General features: G+C 41.5%; 1 pseudogene; it reads right to left on the reverse strand.

Annotated features, from left to right (window-relative positions):
- Nucleotides 1–4323: 4323 nt before the first annotated feature.
- LOC116904469 lies at nt 4324–11258 on the reverse strand (annotated as a pseudogene).
- Nucleotides 11259–21747: the final 10489 nt, after the last annotated feature.

Genomic DNA, 21747 nt, shown 5'->3' on the forward strand with positions numbered 1-21747 from the left:
CAAGAAAGACATAAAGAACTCCCTTAGAGAAACGCAGGAAAACACAAATAACAAGTAGAAGCCTAGAGAGAGGAAATGCAAAAATCCCTGAAAGAATTACAGGAAAACACAAACAGGTGAAGGAGTTAAAAATGGAAATAGAAGCAATAAAGAAAGCACAAAGGGAGACAACCCTGGATATAGAAAACCAAAGGAAGAGACAAGGAGCCGTAGATACAAGCATCATCAACAGAATGCAAGAGATAGAAGAGAGAATCTCAGGAGCAGGAGATTCCATAAAAATCATCGACACAACTGTCAAAGATAATGTAAAACGGAAAAAGCTACTGGTCCAAAACATACAGGAAATCCAGGACACAATGAGAAGATCAAACCTAAGGATAACAGGCATAGAAGAGAGTGAAGATTCTCAACTCAAAGGACCAGTAAATATCTTCAACAAAATCATAGAAGAAAACTTCCCTAACTTAAAGAAAGAGATGCCCATAAACATACAAGAAGCCTACAGAACTCCAAATAGATTGGACAAAGACAGACACTACCTTAGAGTAAAAAGGCTCAGAGAAAATCCTCCCATCACATAATAGTCAAAATACCAAATGCACAAAATAAAGAAAGAATATTAAAAGCAGTAAGGGTAAAAGATCAAGTAACATATAAAGGCAGACCTATCAGAATTACACCAGACTTTTCAACCAAAAGTCATCAAAAAAGGAAGGACACTTCATATTCATTAAAGAAAAATCCAAGAAGATGAACTCTCAATCCTAAATATCTATGCTTCAAATACAAGGGCACCTACATACATAAAAGAAACCTTACTAAAGCTCAAAGCACACATTGCACCTCACAAAATAATAGTAGGAGATTTGGAAACATGCCAGGATGAAGTATATGTGGGCTGGCACTTGGACACCCATGTGGTTAGTGCTATGAAGAAGGGACCATGGATCCATTCCACTTCTGAAGTTCCTAAGAACTCCTGTTTGCAAGACTGATGGACGGAACGCTCAGGTCTTGCTAGATTTTGTCAGTGATTTGAGCTCATATCTAATATTGTTAAAATGTAATGTGTCATGTGACTTGATGTGCCTTGTAGTAAGCACCCATTGTCTCTAGTATCAAACATTGTGTGAATGCTGTCACTTGCCATAGATATTATTCCACTGCAAGAATAGTTTAATGTCATAAAACTTCCATCAAGGATTAATATAATTAAGATTATTTTCTGTTTTATTATCAGCAAATATTTAGAAACAACATAACCTGCAAAAGCACTTCGTTACCTGGACAGCACAGTGATTTGCTGTCTTGGTTTCTGGGGAATGTGGTACATCCTTACTGAGCCGAAGAGCAAATGGAGAATTTGTACCTGCTGTGCTTTTACTGAGAGACAAGACACAGAACCAGAGAGCGCAGGGAGCATCAGAGCGGCGTTGTCAATGGCAGTTTTGATAAAATGTTGCTATTTCATATTTTAAGACATTGTCACCAAAGCACAGCATTAACTAACCCACACACTGCCCGTGACAACCTGAAATTTATCTCACAAAGTCTTCGTTAGCCAAATGGAAACATCTTGGAAAAAGTGTCTGTATGTCTAAAACTAAAGGAATCTTGTCAATTCTTATTTCCAGTGAAAATATAAACCGGCATCTTAGAAAGGGGCAGGTAAAGAAGGCCAGAGCAGGGTCACATGATGCAGCTCTGACCAAAGCTGCCTGCCTGAAACCCATAAAACACAGCCAATAATAATGAAGCAGAACCATCCCAGTCTGCATTTATTTTGAAACCACAAAATGTAAAATGTGCTTTGTATGAAACAGGAGTGCGAGAGGACAAGAGATTTCATTTGATTAAACGGTGTGACGAGCTGGAGAGCCAGCACAGCAGGTGACGTATTTGTGTAGCTCTTGCAGAGAACAGGGGTTGGTGATGTTTCCAGCACACACTGGGTGTCCCACAAGGACCTGCAACTCCATCTTCCTGATTCAGATATCTCTGGCCTCCACAGACATCTGCACTCGTGAGCCCTTGTCCCTATCACCCACATACACAGAATGGAAAATAATAAGAAAAATATTACAGTGTGTGGGACAGCGTTACCCATGCTCACGTGTGCATTGGATGCTGACAGCGTTACCCATGCTCATGTGTGCATTGGATGCTGGTTTGGCTTCCGGAAGCTAAAACTCAGAATTACTTCAGCAATTTCAATGAGCACCATAAAGAAACATCTCCTGTTTATTTGAAAAGGAGTATAGGTTTATTTTAAATGAATTAGAACATAATACATGGGAAATAGACACAATTCACATTTTGTAAGTGATAGTATCTTTTATTAAATCTTATTTTACTATCTAGATTTTATCCCTTTCCTGGTCCATGCTCTGACTGTTGCATATCCCACACCTCCTTCCCCCATCTCCACAAAGATGTCCCCAACCCCCCACCCCTGAACCCTAACCCAACCAGACCTCTGTACTCCCTGGGGCCTCCAGTGTCTTGAGGGTTAGGTGCATCCTCTCTGACTGAGTCCAGACCCAGCAGTCCTCTGCTGTATATGTGCTGGGGGCCTCATATCAATTGGTGTAGGCTGCCTGGTTGGTGGCCTAGTGTCTGAGAGATCTTGGGGATCCAGCTTAGTTGAGACTGCTGGTCCTCCTACAGGGTTGCCTTCCTCCTCAGATTCTTACAATTTTCCCCTAATTCAACCACCGGGTTCAGCAGCATCTGTTCATTGTGTGGGTGCACATATCTGCATCTGACTCTTTCAACTGCTTCTTGAGTCTTTTGGAGGGCAGTCATGATAGGCCCATTTTTTGTGAGCACAGTATAGCCTAAGTAATATTGTGAGGCCTGGGGCCTCCCTTGAGCTGGATCCCACTCTGGGCTGTCACTGAACCTCCTTTTCCTCAGGTTTTTCTCTATTTTTGTCCCTGCAGTTCTTTTACACAGGCAAAATTCTGGGTCAGGGTTTTTTTGTTTGTTTGTTTTGTTTTGTTTTGTTTTTAAATTGGGTATTTTTCATTTACATTTCAAATGTCATTTCCTTTCTCGGTTTCCCATCCATAATTACCCTATCACATCCCTCTTCCTGCTTCTTCTTTGAAGGTGTTTCCCCTCCCCAACCATCCCTCCTTCCTGCCTCTCTGCCCTGACATTCCTCTACACTGGTGGGGGAGGGGGATGTTCCAGCTTTGGCAGGACCAAGGGCTTCTCATCCCATTGTTTCCCAACAAGGCCATCCTCTGCTACATACGCAGCTGGAGTCATGAGTACTCTTTGGGTAGTGGTTTAGTCCCTAGGATCTGTGGTTGGTTGGTATGCATGTTCTTATGGGGTTGCAAGTCCCTTCAGCCCTTCGGCTCCTTTAATCCTTTCTCTAACTCCTCCAGTGGGGACCTGCTCTCAGTTCAATGGTTTCCTGCTAACATTTGCCTCTGTATTTGTCATGCTCTGGCTGACATCTGTATCAGGCTCCTGTTAGCATGTCCTCCTTGGCTTCATCAATATTGACTAGTTTTGGTGGCTGTATATATATGGGCTGGATCACCAGGTAGGGCAGGCTCTGAGTGCCCATTCCTTCAGTCTCTGCTCTAAACTTTGTCTCCATAACCCTTCTTATGAATACTTTTGTTCTGCATTTTAAAAAGGACTGAAGCATGCACTACTTGATTCTTTGTTCTTGAGTTCCATGTGGTCTTTGGATTGTATCTTGGGTAATTTGAGATTTTGGGCTAATATCCACTTATCAATGAGTGCATACCATATGTCTTTTTTGTGATTAAGTTACCTTACTCAGGATGACATTTTCTAGTTCCATCCATTTGCCTATGAATTTCATGAAGTCATTGTTTTGATAGTTGAGTGTGCATATATACTACATTTTCTGTATCCATTCTTTGTTGAAGGGTTCTTTCCAGCTTCTGGCTATTATAAATAAGGCTGCTATGAACATAGTGGAGCATGTGTCTTTGTTGTATGTTGGGGCATCTTTTGGGTATATGCCCAGGTGTGGTATAGCTGGATCCTCAGATAGTACTATGTCCAATTTCTGAGGAATCCCCAGACTGATTTCCAGAGTGGTTTTATCAGCTTGCAATCCCACCAACATTGGAGGAGTGTCCCTCTTTCTTCACATCCTCGCCAGCATCTGTTGTCAACTGAGTATTGATCTTAGCCATTCTGACTGGTGTGAGGTGGAATCTCAGGGTTGTTGTGATCTGCGTTTCCCTGATGACTATGGATGTTGAGTATTGGTTTAGGTGCTGCTCAGCCATTCGATACTCTAGTATCTTATAAATCTTACAAAACTGCTATATTTAAGATAATTATAACTGACATGGTGATGTTTGAGACATAAAAGAGGATTTAGATTATAGGACATTGATTAATTATTAAAGGATAAACCAATATATCAAATTGTCCCTATATTTGACAACCCTAAGGTTATGGTCTCTAAACACTGATGAAATTAACTAAGAGGAAGAATATTCATCCAAAAAATGCTGTGGCTGTTGGTCAGCAGGGCACTCCTGAGAAAGCAACTCATTCTTCAAGACGCTGTCTTCCTGGAATGTGTCCAATTCCAGCTCTCTTGCAGCTTCTGAGACCTGGGAGAGGAAGGCAGTTATTTAGACACTGATTTGGTGGGGACATGCATGCCAGCTGTCAGATTGCTGACTCCTACAACCTCAGGTGTATTGGACAGTCAACACTGACCTTTAGCTCAAATCATGGCTGCTAACATGGTAGGGGAAGATATCCACCAACCCTCACAGAAACATGGGCTGACAAGCTGCTACTCAGACTTCTTCCAGTGCTAATGAAAGAACAGGGCAAGGGAAAAATACCTCATTGGGTTGCAGGAAGAAAGAAGAAGGCCACATGCCACCCAGGCCAAAGACACAAACAAGCACACAGTTGACATTTGCTCTTGGTCCTTTTCCCTGGATGGTGCTTCCAACTTAGGAGGACATATGGTATCCTCATTACCTTTGTCCCAGGCCCTAGAACTTGTTCAAAGCTCTGCATTGCATCCAGTCTATCTAAAGGGCATGCAGTAATGGAACGTGTTATTCATCCTTCACCATTACTGGACTGCAGTTCAAAAAGAGTAGCAAGGGATACTTGCCAATTAGTCAGTATCTCAAGGGGCTAATATCCCAGAACATATGTGCATAGACAGAGCAACTACATCACATGAGGTGGTTGGCTGGTTGGGAGTGTAAATTAGAAAGGTGGTAAGGGAAAGCAAATATGTATCACACTGGCCAATGGTATCACACAATGTTAATATGACTCAGCTGCTTGTCCCTACTGGAATTTGTTGGGTCTGGAGGTCGCTGGTCTTCTCCTGTTTGTGGTTATTTTCAAGGTTCAAGTCCAGCAGGTATTTCTGTAGAACTGCACAATCAAGCTGTACCACGTTGCTCTCCTGCTTCAATGTGACCAACTTCTTCCTCATGAGACTCTTCTCCATCTGGATCTGGCTGTGCAGGTTGCTGGAAACACACTCTGCACAGTAAGATCCTGTAGTTTCCTCCACCCATTCCTACTACCAAGTCTCACTAATGCCACCAGGACCCAGATACCCATAAAGACTATATAGAATCCATATAGATACATATACGGCTGCTGCACAAAGAGCAAATAGCCAATTCGGGGAAGAATATGTTGTTCCTGCGGCTCAAACTCCAATAAGTGCATATGTCTCTTCAAAAGGACAAGGATCTACATCTATTCATGACATCCCAATGCATGGGGCAACGTCTATTAGTAGCGGGCAGATACCCTCACAGTAGGTCAGTAGAACCAAGTGGAGGTCATAATAACCATGTGTTCCATCACAATCTGGTCTGTAAAACCATGCCTGAGCCCAGAGGTCCATGTCAACCTAATAACCCCCTCGTGACCTGTATCACCACTGTTTTATGTAAAGCTTTCTGAAGTTGCCTAGACAATGCTGGGATGAGGAAGAATCTATTATGCAACTGTCAACTGAGGCCAAAAGTCCCAAAGCACAGTGATGATTAAACAGCAGAAAGATGCAACAGAGCTGCAGACTCTCCCATCCAGAACAAAAAAGACAGACATGGCCATTCCATAATTGATGTCCTCCTTTCTGACCAGTACTTACCAATAGAAGTTAATCTCCTGCTTGAGCTCCTGGAAACTTGGAGGGATCTCAGTGTTCTCCAACTGTACGTTGTGTAGTAATGACATGACCTCCTTCTCCTTTATCTTCAAATTTTCATAAAATGGGTTTGGCCTAAAGTAGGGCCTGGACACAGGAAGATAAATCTCAATGAACACGGGCTCTTAGGAATCTATGAACTCAGGACTGGGTCCTGTACTACCGCTTAGCACTGGAAGGACACTTTTTGAATTCTACATAATGGAATCTTTTTCAGCTTTGGAAACTTGTTATTCTGGGCCCAGGACACCAGAAGCTGGGAATCCAGATGGTGGTTGCCCTGGATCCCTTTGTTCACTCAGGAGGGCTGGATGGGCAGTCAAACACGGTATGCTCTCAAGAGCATAAGCCACAGCTCTTTGTCCACCAGAAACCTGGGCTTTCATGTTTCCTATTTTTAAAACAGGAATTCTACATCCTGAATAATTAACACTGTAGAGACAGACACTATACATAATTCTGGAAATGGACCAGATATCACCACAGCTTTATCATCTGCCAGAGCTTTACCAGTGTACAGTCAAATGTGACCATAAAGGAAAAGAACTGTGCTGTTTAAAGAAGAGTTCCCAGGAGTATTGGAACTAGGCACTCAGCACTTAAACTTACAGCCAGCTGTCAATGACTGTTTTAAGCCAGATGTTGTAAAAAGCCATCACTGTGTCAAGAGCTCCATGGGGTCCATGGTAGGAGGAGTATGCTTCACTGTTTCCAATTAATGATCTTTCCAAGGCTGAACGCAAGAGCCAGATGACAGAAAGAAAGCCTGCTTTCAGTGCATGATACAGCCAATGCCTCAGGAACTCACACTGCTGTGGTTGTGGGCACAAGACTAGGGCTGTCAATAACCAGTCATGGATACGGAAAGGCCTCAAGTGGTTATACCCCTTCCTAAGGAATTGTAGGCTGTTCCTGGCTGTTAGGGGAGGAACGCGCACACACTGGTGAGCCCGCCAGCCTTCAGTGCATAGCTAAACATTCATAGTCATCCAGAGAGCCCTGGTTAAACTCAATGCTTCACAAATAAAAACAAAAAATTTGGAAGCAGGAAAGGGATTTGTAGAGAGATTTGGGGAGGTGTCAGCATGTCTGGGGAAAATAAGGAAAGGTAAAGAAAATCAGGGATCATTATATGCATTGTGAAATTGTTAAAGGATACATTTTATTATTTAAAAAAGTAACCACTACATTTGTATATCCCAAAACAAGAAGAAAACCTAAAGTAAGCAGAGTACAAAAATATAGTATACATAATAAAAAAATCAAAATATTTATATCAATATGGAAAACGTAAGTACTTTACTGGAAACAGTTGGGAAATGGCAGTATAATTCCCTCATGAAATATTTGACCAATAGTCACAAGGTTGATGATAATTACCTAATGAAGTTTTTTCAAAGAAATGAAATTAACTTGTAATACATTGTCACCAGTAAGATTAGCAAAGATTATGAATCCTTGATAAAGATTCATGACCTATAAACTCTGGTCAAAAACTGAAATCAAAATGTCCTTTTCTAAGGATCTTTGAGCAATGTGCATGAGATTACTTATAAAAAGTTTTTTTGTAAACAAGGAAATCCACCTCTAGCATTTCTGAGGAATATTCAAAACCTTCGAGGACCTCACTGCAGGATTAAGTCACCAATTGAAAGTCTATTTCTATTTAGGGAAAACAGAAAATTTGATCTTAGTGTGATTGCATTTAGTCTGACAGCCCATTTAGGTACGCTGGATAGCTAGCTTTTGACACTGAAGAGAAAGGGGCTGACTGCGTAGGCTAGCTGTGACCTAACGGAGTGGAGAGGTTATAAAATACTATTCTGTAGGACAAACACTCCTAAAATAAGATAGCACACACCCAAGAATCCTAATAAGACATTTTAAAGTATATTAAATCCTATTTGCATGGAAATTCTTATCTTTCCTTCCCCTAAGAGTATTCTAAGAGTTGTGACAAAAGTCACACAGAGAGAAGGGGGACATGAACCCACAGCCCAGCCACCGGAAGAGCCGAGGGTAAAAATAACCACGGAGAGAGGCTCCGATGCGTTGTGTTGCTGACTGCTTCTTTGCTGTTCTGTGGGGATTCACCAAGCAGAAGGCTTTATCAATGTGAGATGATGCTGGAGGTGTGAGGAGATGTCTGGGCAGTAGAGCCAGCCCCCTAGATTCAGGTGGAAACCCGTGAGGATTCAGCATGCTCTCACACAGGAGCGAGGGGGTTAAGAAGCTGTTAGAAGCGTGAGTTGAGATGCAGAAAGTCTATGATGAAGGCCAGCAGCATAAGATGGGAGTAGACCTGTACCGTGTCTGCTGCGGGATGAATGACCTAGTCCCAGTGTAGCATTTAGTTGTTTAAGAAAAAAAAACAAAACAAACAAACAAACAAAAAATGCGCTAAATCCAGATATGCTCCGGCATCTGTGATCTCTGTCTGTTCCTAGCCAGGTGCAATGGACCAAGACCATCACAGCAGTCCACATGTTTCTCCTAGCCAACGCCCCACACTGGCTCTCTCTCCAGAGCTCCCAAATCTCTTCTTGCCAGCCCACCATCTCATGTTCTCGCCATCCCACACTCCACTGTGGTTAACTCTCCCCTGGAAGTCAGTTCTTTTCCCAATCTTCCTGTTCCAAAGCCTGGCCAAATTCCACCCTGGCTATGTTCTTCCATCCTGCCCACCTGAGTCACAACGAATGGAAAACACCAGACAATTTTAGTTTAAAATCAACAGATGGTACAACCGCTGGGTGTGGAAGCGCTTGTCCTAAACTCATCAACTATTCTATGTAGGAAATTCTTCCGGTGGTGTGAGCTACCAGTGAGTCACAAAATTCGCCAGCCTACGTCCTGCACCGCTGTGGCTCTCCCCCTTCCCGGCAAAGAAGGACTGTACCTTCCTCCCATGTCCGCTCTTCCTCTCTTGTATCCAGAAAGCCTGCCTCCTCCACTTTGCCTAGCGATGGCCTTCTTGTCGTCTTTATTAGCCAATCAAATGATTAGGGGGAATTCCCTTATAGCCCAGGAACTAGGTAGAAAGTATAATAAACCCTAGTCCTGGCCTTCACAGGAAATCCAGAGCTTCTTTCCATTCGATGCTCAAGAAAAGCTTCAACCAAAGGTCAGCGAGGGCAGTGTAACACAGACCTGCCACTCAGAGGTCAGTGAGGGCGGTGTAACACAGACATGCCACTCAGAGGTCAGTGAGGGCTGTGTAACACAGACATGCCACTCAGAGGTCAGCGAGGGCGGTGTAACACAGACCTGCCACTCAAACTGGGAACTAAGAAGAAAGGCACATTCAGGTGCTTGTAGAGCCCCAGAGCTCATGGGGAGTGAAGGGAGATTTTCTGCGACCGAGAACAGAACATGTGTAGTTCTGTGACTGTTCTGCATATTTATCCAGCATCTGCTAGCATGGAGTGTCTTGCTTCAGAAAAGCGAAGGTAGACTAACGGCCTAATAGGGAGACTTGTGCAGCCACCATCTGCCATGTAAGTGTTTCTGCTCTGATGTAAAGGTATCCTGGGACTTGGAAGCCCAGGAACCACACAGCTCTGAGAGGAAGCCTCCTCAGCAGAGGCATTGCAGCTCCCTCCCTAGCTGAGCTGAGGAGCTCAGGATCCTCATCCCTGCTCCAATTGTCGTCTTCTCTTCATTGCTTCTTGACTTCTTCCAATGAGAGAGTCACAGCAGGCAGCGAATCACATTAAAAAGATGGATTGGAGGGTCCAGGGTGTGGAGGGTTGAATCTAGGGATGACTGCTTCTGCTCCGGAAGTGGGCGGCAGGGAATTGGACAAGGGACAATTGGACAAAGGGCAAAGATTTCTTAGGGGGCAGAGCTCCTCAGGGCAGAGATTTCAAGATTAAGGGTTGATGGGAATTCGAGTCCTTAGCTTGGGGGAGCAGAGGAGACTCAGGAATTGGCAGGTTTTCCTGCTCAGGGAGTAGCGGGTTTTATGGGAAGCTCAAGGATGGTGGGTTTTGTGGGAAGGTCAGATTGGTGGACTTTCCTGACCAGGGATTGGTGGATTTTTTTACCCATCTTCCCTGCATTGGGCCAATTGTGATATGCATACGGGCGACACATAAGTGTGACAGCATCTATGTGGAGGTCTGAGAACAACTCTGGGGAGACAGTTATTTCCTTCCACAATGGATCTTGAATTATACTCAGAATGTTAGTTGTGTACAGCAAGCATTTCTTTCTCCCTGCCCAGCCTTCCCCTTAGCTCAAAGAGACATTGTATTAATGTTTTGTTCAGTTACATATAAACAAATTTTATTATTGTTAAGTTTTTAATTTAATTATTTCAACATATCATTAGCATACAAATAATGTTCTCATACTATAGCTTTAAAATATATTCTGTGGTTTATATTTACAGTAGATCTCAATGGAAGCGATACTTTTTTATGGTAAAAGTAAAATGTTCTATTAAACCTGTAAATTTCTTTGGGGCAGAAAAAATATAACATACTGCACCATTTTCACTTAAAATGATTGAAAGCTTGAAATCATTACAATTTCAATTCCTCAGTCGCATAGCCACATCTCAAGTACTCAGAAGACACCAGTGGCACATGTCTCCCCTCTTAGATGGCACGCGTCCTGTCTGACCTGTACCGCAGGCACAGTTCATGCTCGCTGGAGTGTGATTGCACAGCCTGCCTGAGCTCCACATGTGATGCCGCCGCGTTCACAACTTTGCTCTGAATTATTAGTACACAATTCAGTGGGCAGGAGAGTCGAGGAAAGATTGGGGCCAAAGGACTTGAGACCAAGCCATAAGAAAAAGTGAGATGCTCTTCTCAAAACCAAGGACTCTGAGAAGGCAGACTTACCAAGGCCACGGCAGCTCTGGAAGTTTTCTCCTGTGATGATCGGCATCACCTGCAGAATTGCCCGTCACTACTTTTCCCACACAACTGCTGTCATAAACCTGTCCCATCTCTTCTGAAGTTCGACAAGCACCAGCGTCCTGTGCTGTGGACGTTCCTGCCTGAGTCTTGACTCTCAGCTTGTTGGGAGGCACCCCCATCTGTGTTGTCATGGCTACTCTGAAGCCTGAACTTCAGCTTGAACCCACGCTGCCCGTACTTCACCCTCCCACCTTTGCCCATGAGCCTCTGCCTCTGAGCTTCCAGTGTTTGTCTCTGAACTTTTGGTGCCCAGGCCAGGGTGCCCCTTAACCACAAACCCTGCCTGTGTTGCCGCTCGCCTGAATGTCTCAGCACATGGAGCATGCACTTCTAATTTGGTTTCTAACGACCTCCATCTCCTGGTACCTACCTGTTCCTGCCTTAGTTCAAAGCAACTTCTAAAGAAAGGGGTTATTCTATAACTATCAGTTCATACTCCATCACTGATGTCAGGACAGGAACTCAAGGCAGGAACCTGAAGCCAAGAACTGAAGCAAAAATCATGGAGGAACACTTGTACAGTCTTTCTTACACGACTCAGGACCCCTTGTCCAGGAGTGGCACCACCCACAGTGGGCTGGGCCCTCACACATCAATCATTAACAAAGAAAAGGCTCTTTACACATACCTAGAGGCCAATCTTATAGAAGCATTTTCTCAATTGAGAGAATCTCTTCTCAAATGATTCCAGCACGTGTCTGCAGGAGGACCATCTGCCGCACAGAGGTGCCCGCTTGGAGAATGGAGGCACAGAATGTGTGAGGGTCTGAATCCTGCCAGTGATCCTGTGCATGACTCCAGAACATGCTCTCTAACAACAATTCAGATGAGACCTCAGCTCCTGTCCATGGCATACAGCCCTGTAAACCCACTGCTTTAAAGCAGAGGCCTCTAGGTGAGCTGTATACAAATTTATATCTTAAGGAGACAATTTTTTGGATACTAAATTCTGTAGTTAATTTGCTGAGAAGAAATAAATAACTAATGCAATATGGGATCCTATGTTTGTGTATAGAAAACTCGCATAAAGTGTCTTATCAGAAATGTATTAGACCTGAACATTTTAAATGATTATAAGCTATTCCAAACAAAATGTTCACAAGGCAGTTGGTAACAACAGACTTGGAGCCTCTGTGAGAAAGAATGGTGAGTCTCCAGAATCAACGTGTAAAGCAGTGTAGACACGGCTGTGTCTAAGGCTTTGTCAGGGGGATAAGGGGATGACTCACCTCTTCCCTTGCCAGGCTCAGTGGAGAGTGGAGAGGGTGTCAGAAGCCCTTGGAAAGGTTATAAACTACTCTTTATTCTGTTTATACTGTTACTCCAAACTGTGAGGTACTATAATCGTTTCCCTTTGAGTTTCTGTTAGGCAGGCTTCCTTCATTACCTCCCTCCCTCCCTCCCTCCCTCCCTCCCTCCTTCCTTCCTTCCTTCCTTCCTTCCTCTCTTACTTCTTTTCTTTTTCCTTCTTTATGCTTCTTTTGCTTTGATCTCTTCAATTTGTTATGGACGCTAGGCCAGTTTACATCTCTCAGTTCACCTCTTGACTTCCACCTTTATATTTGGCCTCTTCCTATCTGCAAGTTTCCCCTGTTAGGCCAAGCTATTCCTCCTCCTTTCTCATAGCCAGGCTTTGGCAATAGATTAAAGGAGAGCATCTTTGCATAACATTGTGAACAGATCCTTCTCTTCCTGGAATTTATAGGGCTTGGATGTCAAAACCATTAGACCACTTGGAACTTATTTTGACTCTACCAGGAACTAGATCTAATGATTTATTTCCCCGGAGTGTTCCAATCATAGACACTGTTGTTTAAATCTCTCTTTCACTGTAAATGTTCTGTTGTGTACATTGAACACATTAAATACCCACACAAAAGGGTTTTAGGCTTGCTATTCTAATCAGAGTTTACCCTCTTCATCTGAAAACAATGTCACGGTCTTGCTGTAGACATTTACTGGTAACTTTTAATGTAATTCCTTTATTATTATAATCATTTTATTTCCTCTATACTTTCTAGATGTTATTTTACATTGGTCATTTTCAAGAAAAGCAATTTGGTCTGATTTTTAAGATAAAAATAAGGTACAGTTACTTTGAAATTAGATTAAATTTAACTTTGGGGACCAAATGCACAATTGTTTATGTTTCTATTCGAGAGCAAAAAAAATGTTAGAAATTGGGTCGACTGCACAAAAATCAATTCAAAATACATCAAAGACCTTTGTGTGAGACCTGACACTTTGAAACTGCTAAAGAAAAGCACAGGTAAAACACCTCCAGTCATAGGCAAAGCCAGGGGCTTTCAGAGCTGGACTGCAGTAGCACAAGCAAATAATCCTCAAACTTGATAAACGCGGTTACATGAAATTATGAAGCTTCTACCCAGAAAAGGAAAATCATGAGAGTAAGGGACAGTCTGCAAAATGGGGAACAAAAATGTGTCTCTGTCAGCTGCACAAAGGTCAGAGGTTTAGCCCAGAAGATGCAGTAAAGGAACTGCAAGAATGAAACATCAGAAATCCAAATCATCCAAATGAGTAAGTGGGCTAGAGACCTGAATAGACAGGTCACAAAGGAACAAATACAGAAGGTCAACAAATATGGCAAAATATATTCATCATCCTTAGCCACAATTAAAACTGTGCTGAAATTTCACATCTCCCCTGACCCATAGGGAATGGCTATCATAAAGAAAAACTGGCAACAGATGCTTGCAAAGATGTGGAGGAAACAGTACATTTACTTTCTGCTGATGGGACTATAAGTATATGTAGTCACTTGGGAAATCACTATGGAGTTTGCTCAAATGCTGAAATCCTATCATGTGCCTTAGCTATATGACTCTTAATTGTGAAGAACACTAAGTCAGACCACAGAGACACTATGTCCATATTTGTTACTATTCTAGTCTCAATAACTAAGGACTGGAATCAGTCTAGATGTCCATCAACCAAGGAATGAATAAAGAAAAGCCACAGGCAACATAATGTAATTTCATTCTGCTGTAAAGAAAAATGAAATTATGACATGTACAGAAAATGGACATAGCTAGAAATCATTGTATTAAACACAATATGCCAGACTCAGAAAGAATATTGTTGCATGCTTTCTCACCTGTGCAGAACTTAAAATTGTGTGGATGTGATGTGATGTGATGTGATGTGATGTGATGTGTATGTGTGTCTGTGTGCATGTGTGTGTCTACAAATGTGTTTGTAGATCATGAAACTATCAAGGGATCAGAGATGGGAAGAAGAGATCTTAAAGAAGGGTGGAATTGGGATAGTAATACATTTCATGTAAGAGATGCAGAAGGAAGGACTAACTATGGGGAGAAAAACAGTGTAGTGGAGGGAAAGGGGTACCATGGGAGGGAGTGGGGGAACAGTCGAGAACAAAGTGTAGTATCACACAGTTATGAAAATAACAACCGAATTCTCTGTTTGTCAACCTAAAAGAGAACTGAGGAGGATGAAAGGAAAAAAAGCGAAGAGGGCAGGGAGAGAGAGGAAAAGAAATTGGGATGAGACATTGGTGGACAAGAAATTAATCCTTGAGACTGGCATGGTGGCTAAACGGGAAGAGGCACTTGCTGCGAAACCTGACAACCCCAGTGAGATCCCACATAGAATCTGACAAAAGACTCACACATGAAAAGAAAAAATTCCTGGAAATTTTTCTCTGAGCTCCACACATATGCCATGGAGCACGCACGCACGCACGCACGCACGCACGCACAGGCTCATATGCCCTTAATTTTAAATGAATAATTGGTTAAGTGGGAGAAAGCACACTTGTGTTTTGCAGAGTCAACATCTTTTCTTCATCTTGTAAGGAAGATGAAGTAAGGGAAGTGACATTTTAGGATTAGCTAATGGTTTGGCCGTATTTAGGCCTCTACTGAGCTGGTTCAGATGCACCAGGGATTCTGTTACCCTACATTGCTGTGTGGCCCCAGCATCGAAGAATAAGTTACCTAAGCTTCTTGTCAGTCCCCACCGTCTGACTCCGCCACCCTCCCCGACCTCATCAGATCATAATAAACCTCAAAATTTGCAGAGCCTGCAGTTTCAATGGAACTAAAGGCCACTCTCTTTGGCACTAGAGGACAGGACCCAGAGAGAAACTCAGAAGGAAGTATATTTGCCATACCAGTTAGAATAATGTAATGCAAATCGAGTTACAGTGTGCAAGGGCCCAAGGAAAGAATGAGACAGCAGCCAGCCCCCCTTCCCCAGTAAAAAGAGAAGTTCCTTTCAATCAGGTCAAACGTGCACAAAAATGTAGTACATCCTTGACCACAAAATGTGATCAGGTGATCCCACCATTAACTTTGAAGTGCAGATGTGACAGATCCAGTGTGGACTTTCAGTGGAATTTCACACACATTCAGAAGTGCACACCTGACAGCTGCACTCAGGTTGTTCATGAACAGGCTACCAGTTTACTCCTGTGGAAATTAATGCTTTTGTTGCTGCCAGAAACCAAACATTCTCAAATGAATGCTTTCTAAATAGGTCATTAGTAAGTAAAAATAATTTTTGCCTTTCAGCATTTGTGTGTGTGTGTGTGTGTGTGTGTGTGTGTGTGTGTGTGTGTGCATACATGTGTGTGCTGGTATTCAGTTCTCTTCTTCTACCATGAGTCTCCCAGGGATCAAACTTAGGCCATCAGGCTTGGAAGCAAGCAACTCTATCCACTGAGCCATCTACCCCAACCCATGTGTGTTTATTTTTATATTATTGCATATTATATTCTTTTATATTATATTGCATTTAATTTTTTAAAAATCTGAGATCTTATAAAATAGTCATATTCACTAAAAATATAATGGTCCATAACTTAATCCCTGTCTGCTTTTTAAATTTATTTTAAAACATATTGTTCATTAAAATGAGTATTATGCATTAATGTTTGAAATAACAGTAAGAAACAGTCCTGAGTCCCTGTAGGGGGTGGGAACAGCAAGAAATATTTTCTCATAAGCAATGGCTCAAGGCAAATAGAGGACTAATTATATCACCCATGAGGGGGCGTGCTTATTCTCTATTTCTTTCACAGAATAGTGCGATTTTTCAAAGGTTTGTATGCTGAGTTCTTCTTTGGTACTGCTGAATCCTTCTAAATTCCCATTGTCTCATACTTAAGTTCATGCACATACACACACACATAATGCACAGACATGTACACAAACATGTACACATACTCACAGATGTACATACATACACACATGACTCCTATATGTCCTTTGTCTCACACTTGAATACATGCACATAAACATGCATACACACATCTACATGCATATGTATACTTGAATCCTTCTATATACCCATTGCATCATACTTAAGAACATACACATGAACAGGCATACACATATGTACACACATGTGCACACCACAAATGCCCCCTTCCAGAGACTACACCCAAAGGAGCATCTGCAGACACTGGAAGCATTTTGCTTTATTCCAACTCTTTGCTTTGTATGAGAAAAGGCTGAGTCTTGTGGAGATTTAGTGTTCCCTGGGGTTCATTTCCCTCTTCTCCCCTTGTCAACAGCATCTTCATATTGAAAGGGAACAGAACCCTGTGGGAAAGCAAGTGTTTAGCTGGATAATGGAGCCTGACTGGATACTTCATTCCAGTCCTCAGGAAGATGAGGGGACTGAGATAAGCAGTGATGACCTGTCCCTTTCAATGATCCTTCTAGAAAAGACAACTGAATGGCTTTAATGGATTCAAGAGGAAGTTAAGCCAATGGTAAGGAATTTCTGAAAGGATGGCTTCCACATCAACACGAAGCAGTAGAAGAGTCTCACCCAGAGCTGGAAGGGGAGTATAGTCTGCAGAGATGCCAGTAGTGTTGGATTGAACCAGATTCAAGGGCTGATGTCCAAAATTACTAACTATAAAACCAGACAGTTCATCTAATTCAATCCAGCTGTTGGAAGAAAGGTGGAGGTCTGATCCCCAAGAGACATCTGTTGGCAAGGGGAGAAGAGGTAAATGAATCCCAAGGAGCCTTAATTATCTCCTTCAGAAATGTATGGTGGAAACAGATTTGTGGGAATCTAAGACTAAAAGCTTACAAGACAATGTTACCTAAGTTCTAATTTGTATTTCCAGTAATGACTGGAAAATGGTAAGCTAATAATTATGTATAAAATAAAACATGGTCGTTAGGCTTCCAGAGGTCTTTTTGATGCTGAGATTCCTTCTCAGGGAGATTTTTATCAAGGCTATCTAGCCAGTGTCATTTGCCAATGGGTCAGTATTTACAAGTTGCTACTAAGATCAGAAATTATTTTTATAAGATTTTCTTGTCCAGAGAGCTGGGCCACCAACTCTTAGGGTTTTTTTCTCTGTAGTCTTCCTCTAAACAGATTCTATCCCCAGGCATGTTAGGTTCCTTAAAATAATTAAAATTGTCACAGAGCAAATGCTGACCAAGTGAAAGGAATGGGATTTTATCTCAGATGAGAATGTTAAGTGCCTATTTTCCTAGAATTTGGTTAGAAGGACCAAAAACAGTCCTCTGCTATTATTTATTCATTCTGCTTGCTATAACACAACCAAGTAGGCTGAACCCTACAAACATCCGACATCCAAACCAGATACAAAGGATTTTATGCAACGTCCCACTTCTTCACACCTCTCTTTCTTCAAGCAAAACTAAAATAATTTTTGAAACTAATGATGTTTAAGATTTCAGAATTAATAATTCTCTAAAAGTGGAACAGTTTTCTGAATATTCCTTTGGAAAAATTAAATTAGTATTAGTTAAAAGAGATGAAATTGAAACAAATTTCTAAAATCTGAACTTATATTACCTGAAATTATATAGCAATTTTGTTTGAAGTAAGACATTCAATCTGCCTAGTAATGAAATTTATCTCACATGCAAAAAATCCCCAACAAATCAATTTTTCATTTGAATATCCAGAAAATTAGATTTATTATAGTATAATTACCATTTTGTTTCATGAACCAGATCTCTCTCTGTGTCTCTGTCTCTTTGTCTGTCTATCTGTCTGTTTCTGTCTTTCTGTCTCTGTCTCTCTCTGTCTCTGTGTGAGTGTGTGTGTGTGTGTGTGTGTGTGTGTGTGTGTGTGTGTATCACATGCCCCAATCTGTATTCCATTGGACCCTGCATTTTTAGTCCCCCTCACCATGTTTATCTTCAGGGAAATGGAAACTAGTCTCCCTTCATTATAAAAAAAAAAGAAGCTGGGCCTGGTATATCTATAATTTTGTAATCACAAATATTAAAATCTGTTTTGTGCTTTAAAGTATTTACATTTTTATTATTTGAATTAATAAAATAACAAACATCAAAAACAATAGGAGGCTGAGAATATAGCTCAGTGGTGGATCACCTGCCTAGCATGTACAAGGCCTAGAGGTATATCCTTAGCACAGCAAAGGAAGACAAAGAAGAGAAGAAGAAGGAAGCGAGGGAGGGAGGGAGGGAGGGAAACAAAAAGTTGGGAAAGTGGAAAGGAAAAGAGGGGCAGGGTGGAGGAATGGAATGAGAAGAGAAAAATAGAATGACTCTCAAAAGATAATAAAGTACACAGAATGTATAGTTCACAAATTATCCAGAATTGACCTAAAATGATTGTACGAAAGGATGCTCCTCAGAGTGTTCATTCTAAGAAAGGGAAATGAGAGCCAGGAAGATCAGGAGGATAACTAGTTTGAGGTCAGACTAAACTGATTTCTGAAATGCTGTTTCCCTCTCATAAAGATGAAGATGTTTTTATTGAGGACCTATCTGGAAAAGCCAGAGCAATATCCATTCAGGATAATCCCTCCAACTCAAGTTCCTTAAGTGAATCCTATCTATAAAGTCTTTATTTTTGTCATATACTATAAAATACAATACAGTACAATACAGTATTCATATTTTCTAGAGATGAAGACGTGAAAAACTTTTGGAGATGCTACAAACTAAATCCATGTGTTCCTCAAAGTTCACATTCATGGATGAAAAAAAGCATATCCACATATATACAGTAAAGTATTATTCAGCCTTAAATAGAAGGAAGATTCTGACACATGCTCAACATGGACAAACCATGAAGACATTGTGTTAAGTGAAATAAGACAATAACAAAGTCAAAGGTTAACCCATTTATATTTCTTGAGTTGTTAAGGAATAAAAATGTGGTGAATGGCTACCACGGGCTCTCTGACACCCTACAGGTGTCAATACCCATCCTCCACCAACAGGTTAACTAGAGTCTGGTAAAAAGGGGGCTGGGAAGAAAATATAATATTTGTGCCTTGATTTTCAATAAATTTGTCTTTTATTCACAAAGAACATAAGGAAAGACAGATATTTCCTCCAATGTGGTTGCCAGGATGTTCCTGATGTCTATATAAATTATTGCATTAGAATCAATAAATGCCTGTCTTTGTGCAGTTCAGAAATATTTATCGAGCATCTGTGATGGTATTGAGCACAGTCCCAGAATTCTGAGATGGGGTTGTTTTTCAAACATAGAGTAATCCCTACTCTCTCCAGAGATGTTAGGATTGAGCAAAGGCAAGTGTGATAAGATAAAGGTCAACAAGGATTGGACCAACTTTCGCCACCACCTATCACCTTCCACATCAGGATGTATGGTCTATGTGATGGTTTAGTAGCAAGGTTCTGTACAATAGGCGTGCATCTACTGATAAATCAGTTACCTTATCTGACCAATTTAGTAATCGCCATTCCTCCCTCTGCTCCTCAGCCGCAACAGCTCAGTTTGGGCCTTTTTTCAGAAACTACCCTCACATGCTCCAATCTGCATCCCATTGGATGCACCCCCTTCTTTTTAGCCCTCCTCACCCTGTTCATCTCCAGAGAAATGGAAAATAGTCCGTTTTCATTTTTAAAAAAGCTGGGCCCGGTCTTGTTTCAAAAAATCAGAGTTTTCTGGAATAATTCAAGCTCCCAAGGAAACAGAACACAGGAGGACCGTTAAATGTGTTTGAACCATTAAGAAGGGTGGGCAGATGTTCTTCTCCTTTATCTATATGAAAACTTTCCCTTCCTGACATCGAGTCTTGTTGACTTTTCCCAAGAGGGAATAAAGTGTTCTCACAAGCCTTTCTTCCCCGTGCTCTGGCCCCGTGCCAGCATAACAGAACCGCCAAATAAAGGGCTCAGGTAAGCTACTCAGGTGCCAGGGGAGTGTTATCAGAGGAAATCATCTTCCTCCCTCTGACAAGGCATGTGGATACCCAGCACACTCACAAAAAAATGGGGCCCCCAAGTAGTATATTCATCAAATACTCAGTGGGGAATTTTGTACAGAACAGCAATGGATGCCAGTGGGAACAGAGTTTTGTTAAGTCTAAAAATTGTACCAATTGGGTTCTTAGGAATAGCACTCAGAAATAGATGTCTGGGGACAAAGGACTTTCAGTGACAAGAACAGTATAATGTGCAAGAGAAAATGTGTTTCTTTGCCTATGATTCGATATTAAACATGGGACTGGTTCAGTTTACAAAATACAATGTTTATATTAACCACAGGAGGAAACAATGGATAACTGGAGGACAAATACAATACAGGTACAGCTTGGATGTGCAAAAATGATTATAATCTCTTAAGACTTCATCATTAGTTAAACAAGTCATTATTCCCTAATGAGCATCAGAAGGGGGAAAAAACTTCTCAATCTGACTGAGGTGACACTTAGTTCTCTAGAAAAGGAAGCAAAGTCTCAAAGTTCCCAAGTTCCTCCAACGATGGTCAAGTTCCCAGGAAGACAGATCTCCATATAGAAGGCAGAGATCCTTTGGTACTTTTGAGACCTTTGATCTCTGGAGTGACATTGTTTTTCCTTCTGTGTATATGTGAGGCTAAATCTATAGAAACTACAGCTACTGTGTCTCCAGCTTTATCTCCCAATCCTCCTTCCTTCCCTCCACCTCTCTCTCTCTTCCTCCCTTCCTGGTTTGCTTGTTTGTTTTGATGGTTATTGAATTTTTCTGCTCCAATTGGTAACTGATTCTTTAAGTGGAAGCTAAACCATGATCATAGAAAGAAATGCAAAACACTTCAACTGGAAGGGGCAAGGCCTCTTACTCAGCTTCTTATAGAAAGTGGATTTGAATCTGGACGACTTACTCCTAACCAGGGCATACAAGTTTAAAGCTTCTTGTTTTGTATAAAAGTCCTTGTGTTATTTATCTAAATTGTTACTCATGTGACCCAATCTAAAGTTGAGTCTGTGTTGCTATTTAAAATGTTAATGTACGCATATTTCTTTTTCATTTTTTTAGCCAAATTGGCCATTAGCAAGTGGCTCCCATTTATATGAACTTATTAGACGTCTTTAACTTTATATGAATAGCTATTTAAAGCCTGACAGCTTTGAATTGATGCAAGGAACAGATGGTGTGCTCCACTATTGTGCCTTTGGAATGCTTATGTCAAAGAAAGGTTTTTAATGCCATCAAGTAAACTGCTTTGAAGAAATTTTTTTACTTTTAAAAGCTAGAAGAAGAAAACATCCAAAGAAAGTATTTCGATCAATTGGTCATTGATTGTTTCCACATCACAAGTACACTTTACAGCTCTATAGAAAGACGAGACCTGACTACCTGACTCCAACATTAA

Source organism: Rattus rattus, chromosome 6 (assembly GCF_011064425.1).
Source record: "Rattus rattus isolate New Zealand chromosome 6, Rrattus_CSIRO_v1, whole genome shotgun sequence".
Classification (NCBI taxonomy): Eukaryota; Metazoa; Chordata; class Mammalia; order Rodentia; family Muridae; genus Rattus; species Rattus rattus.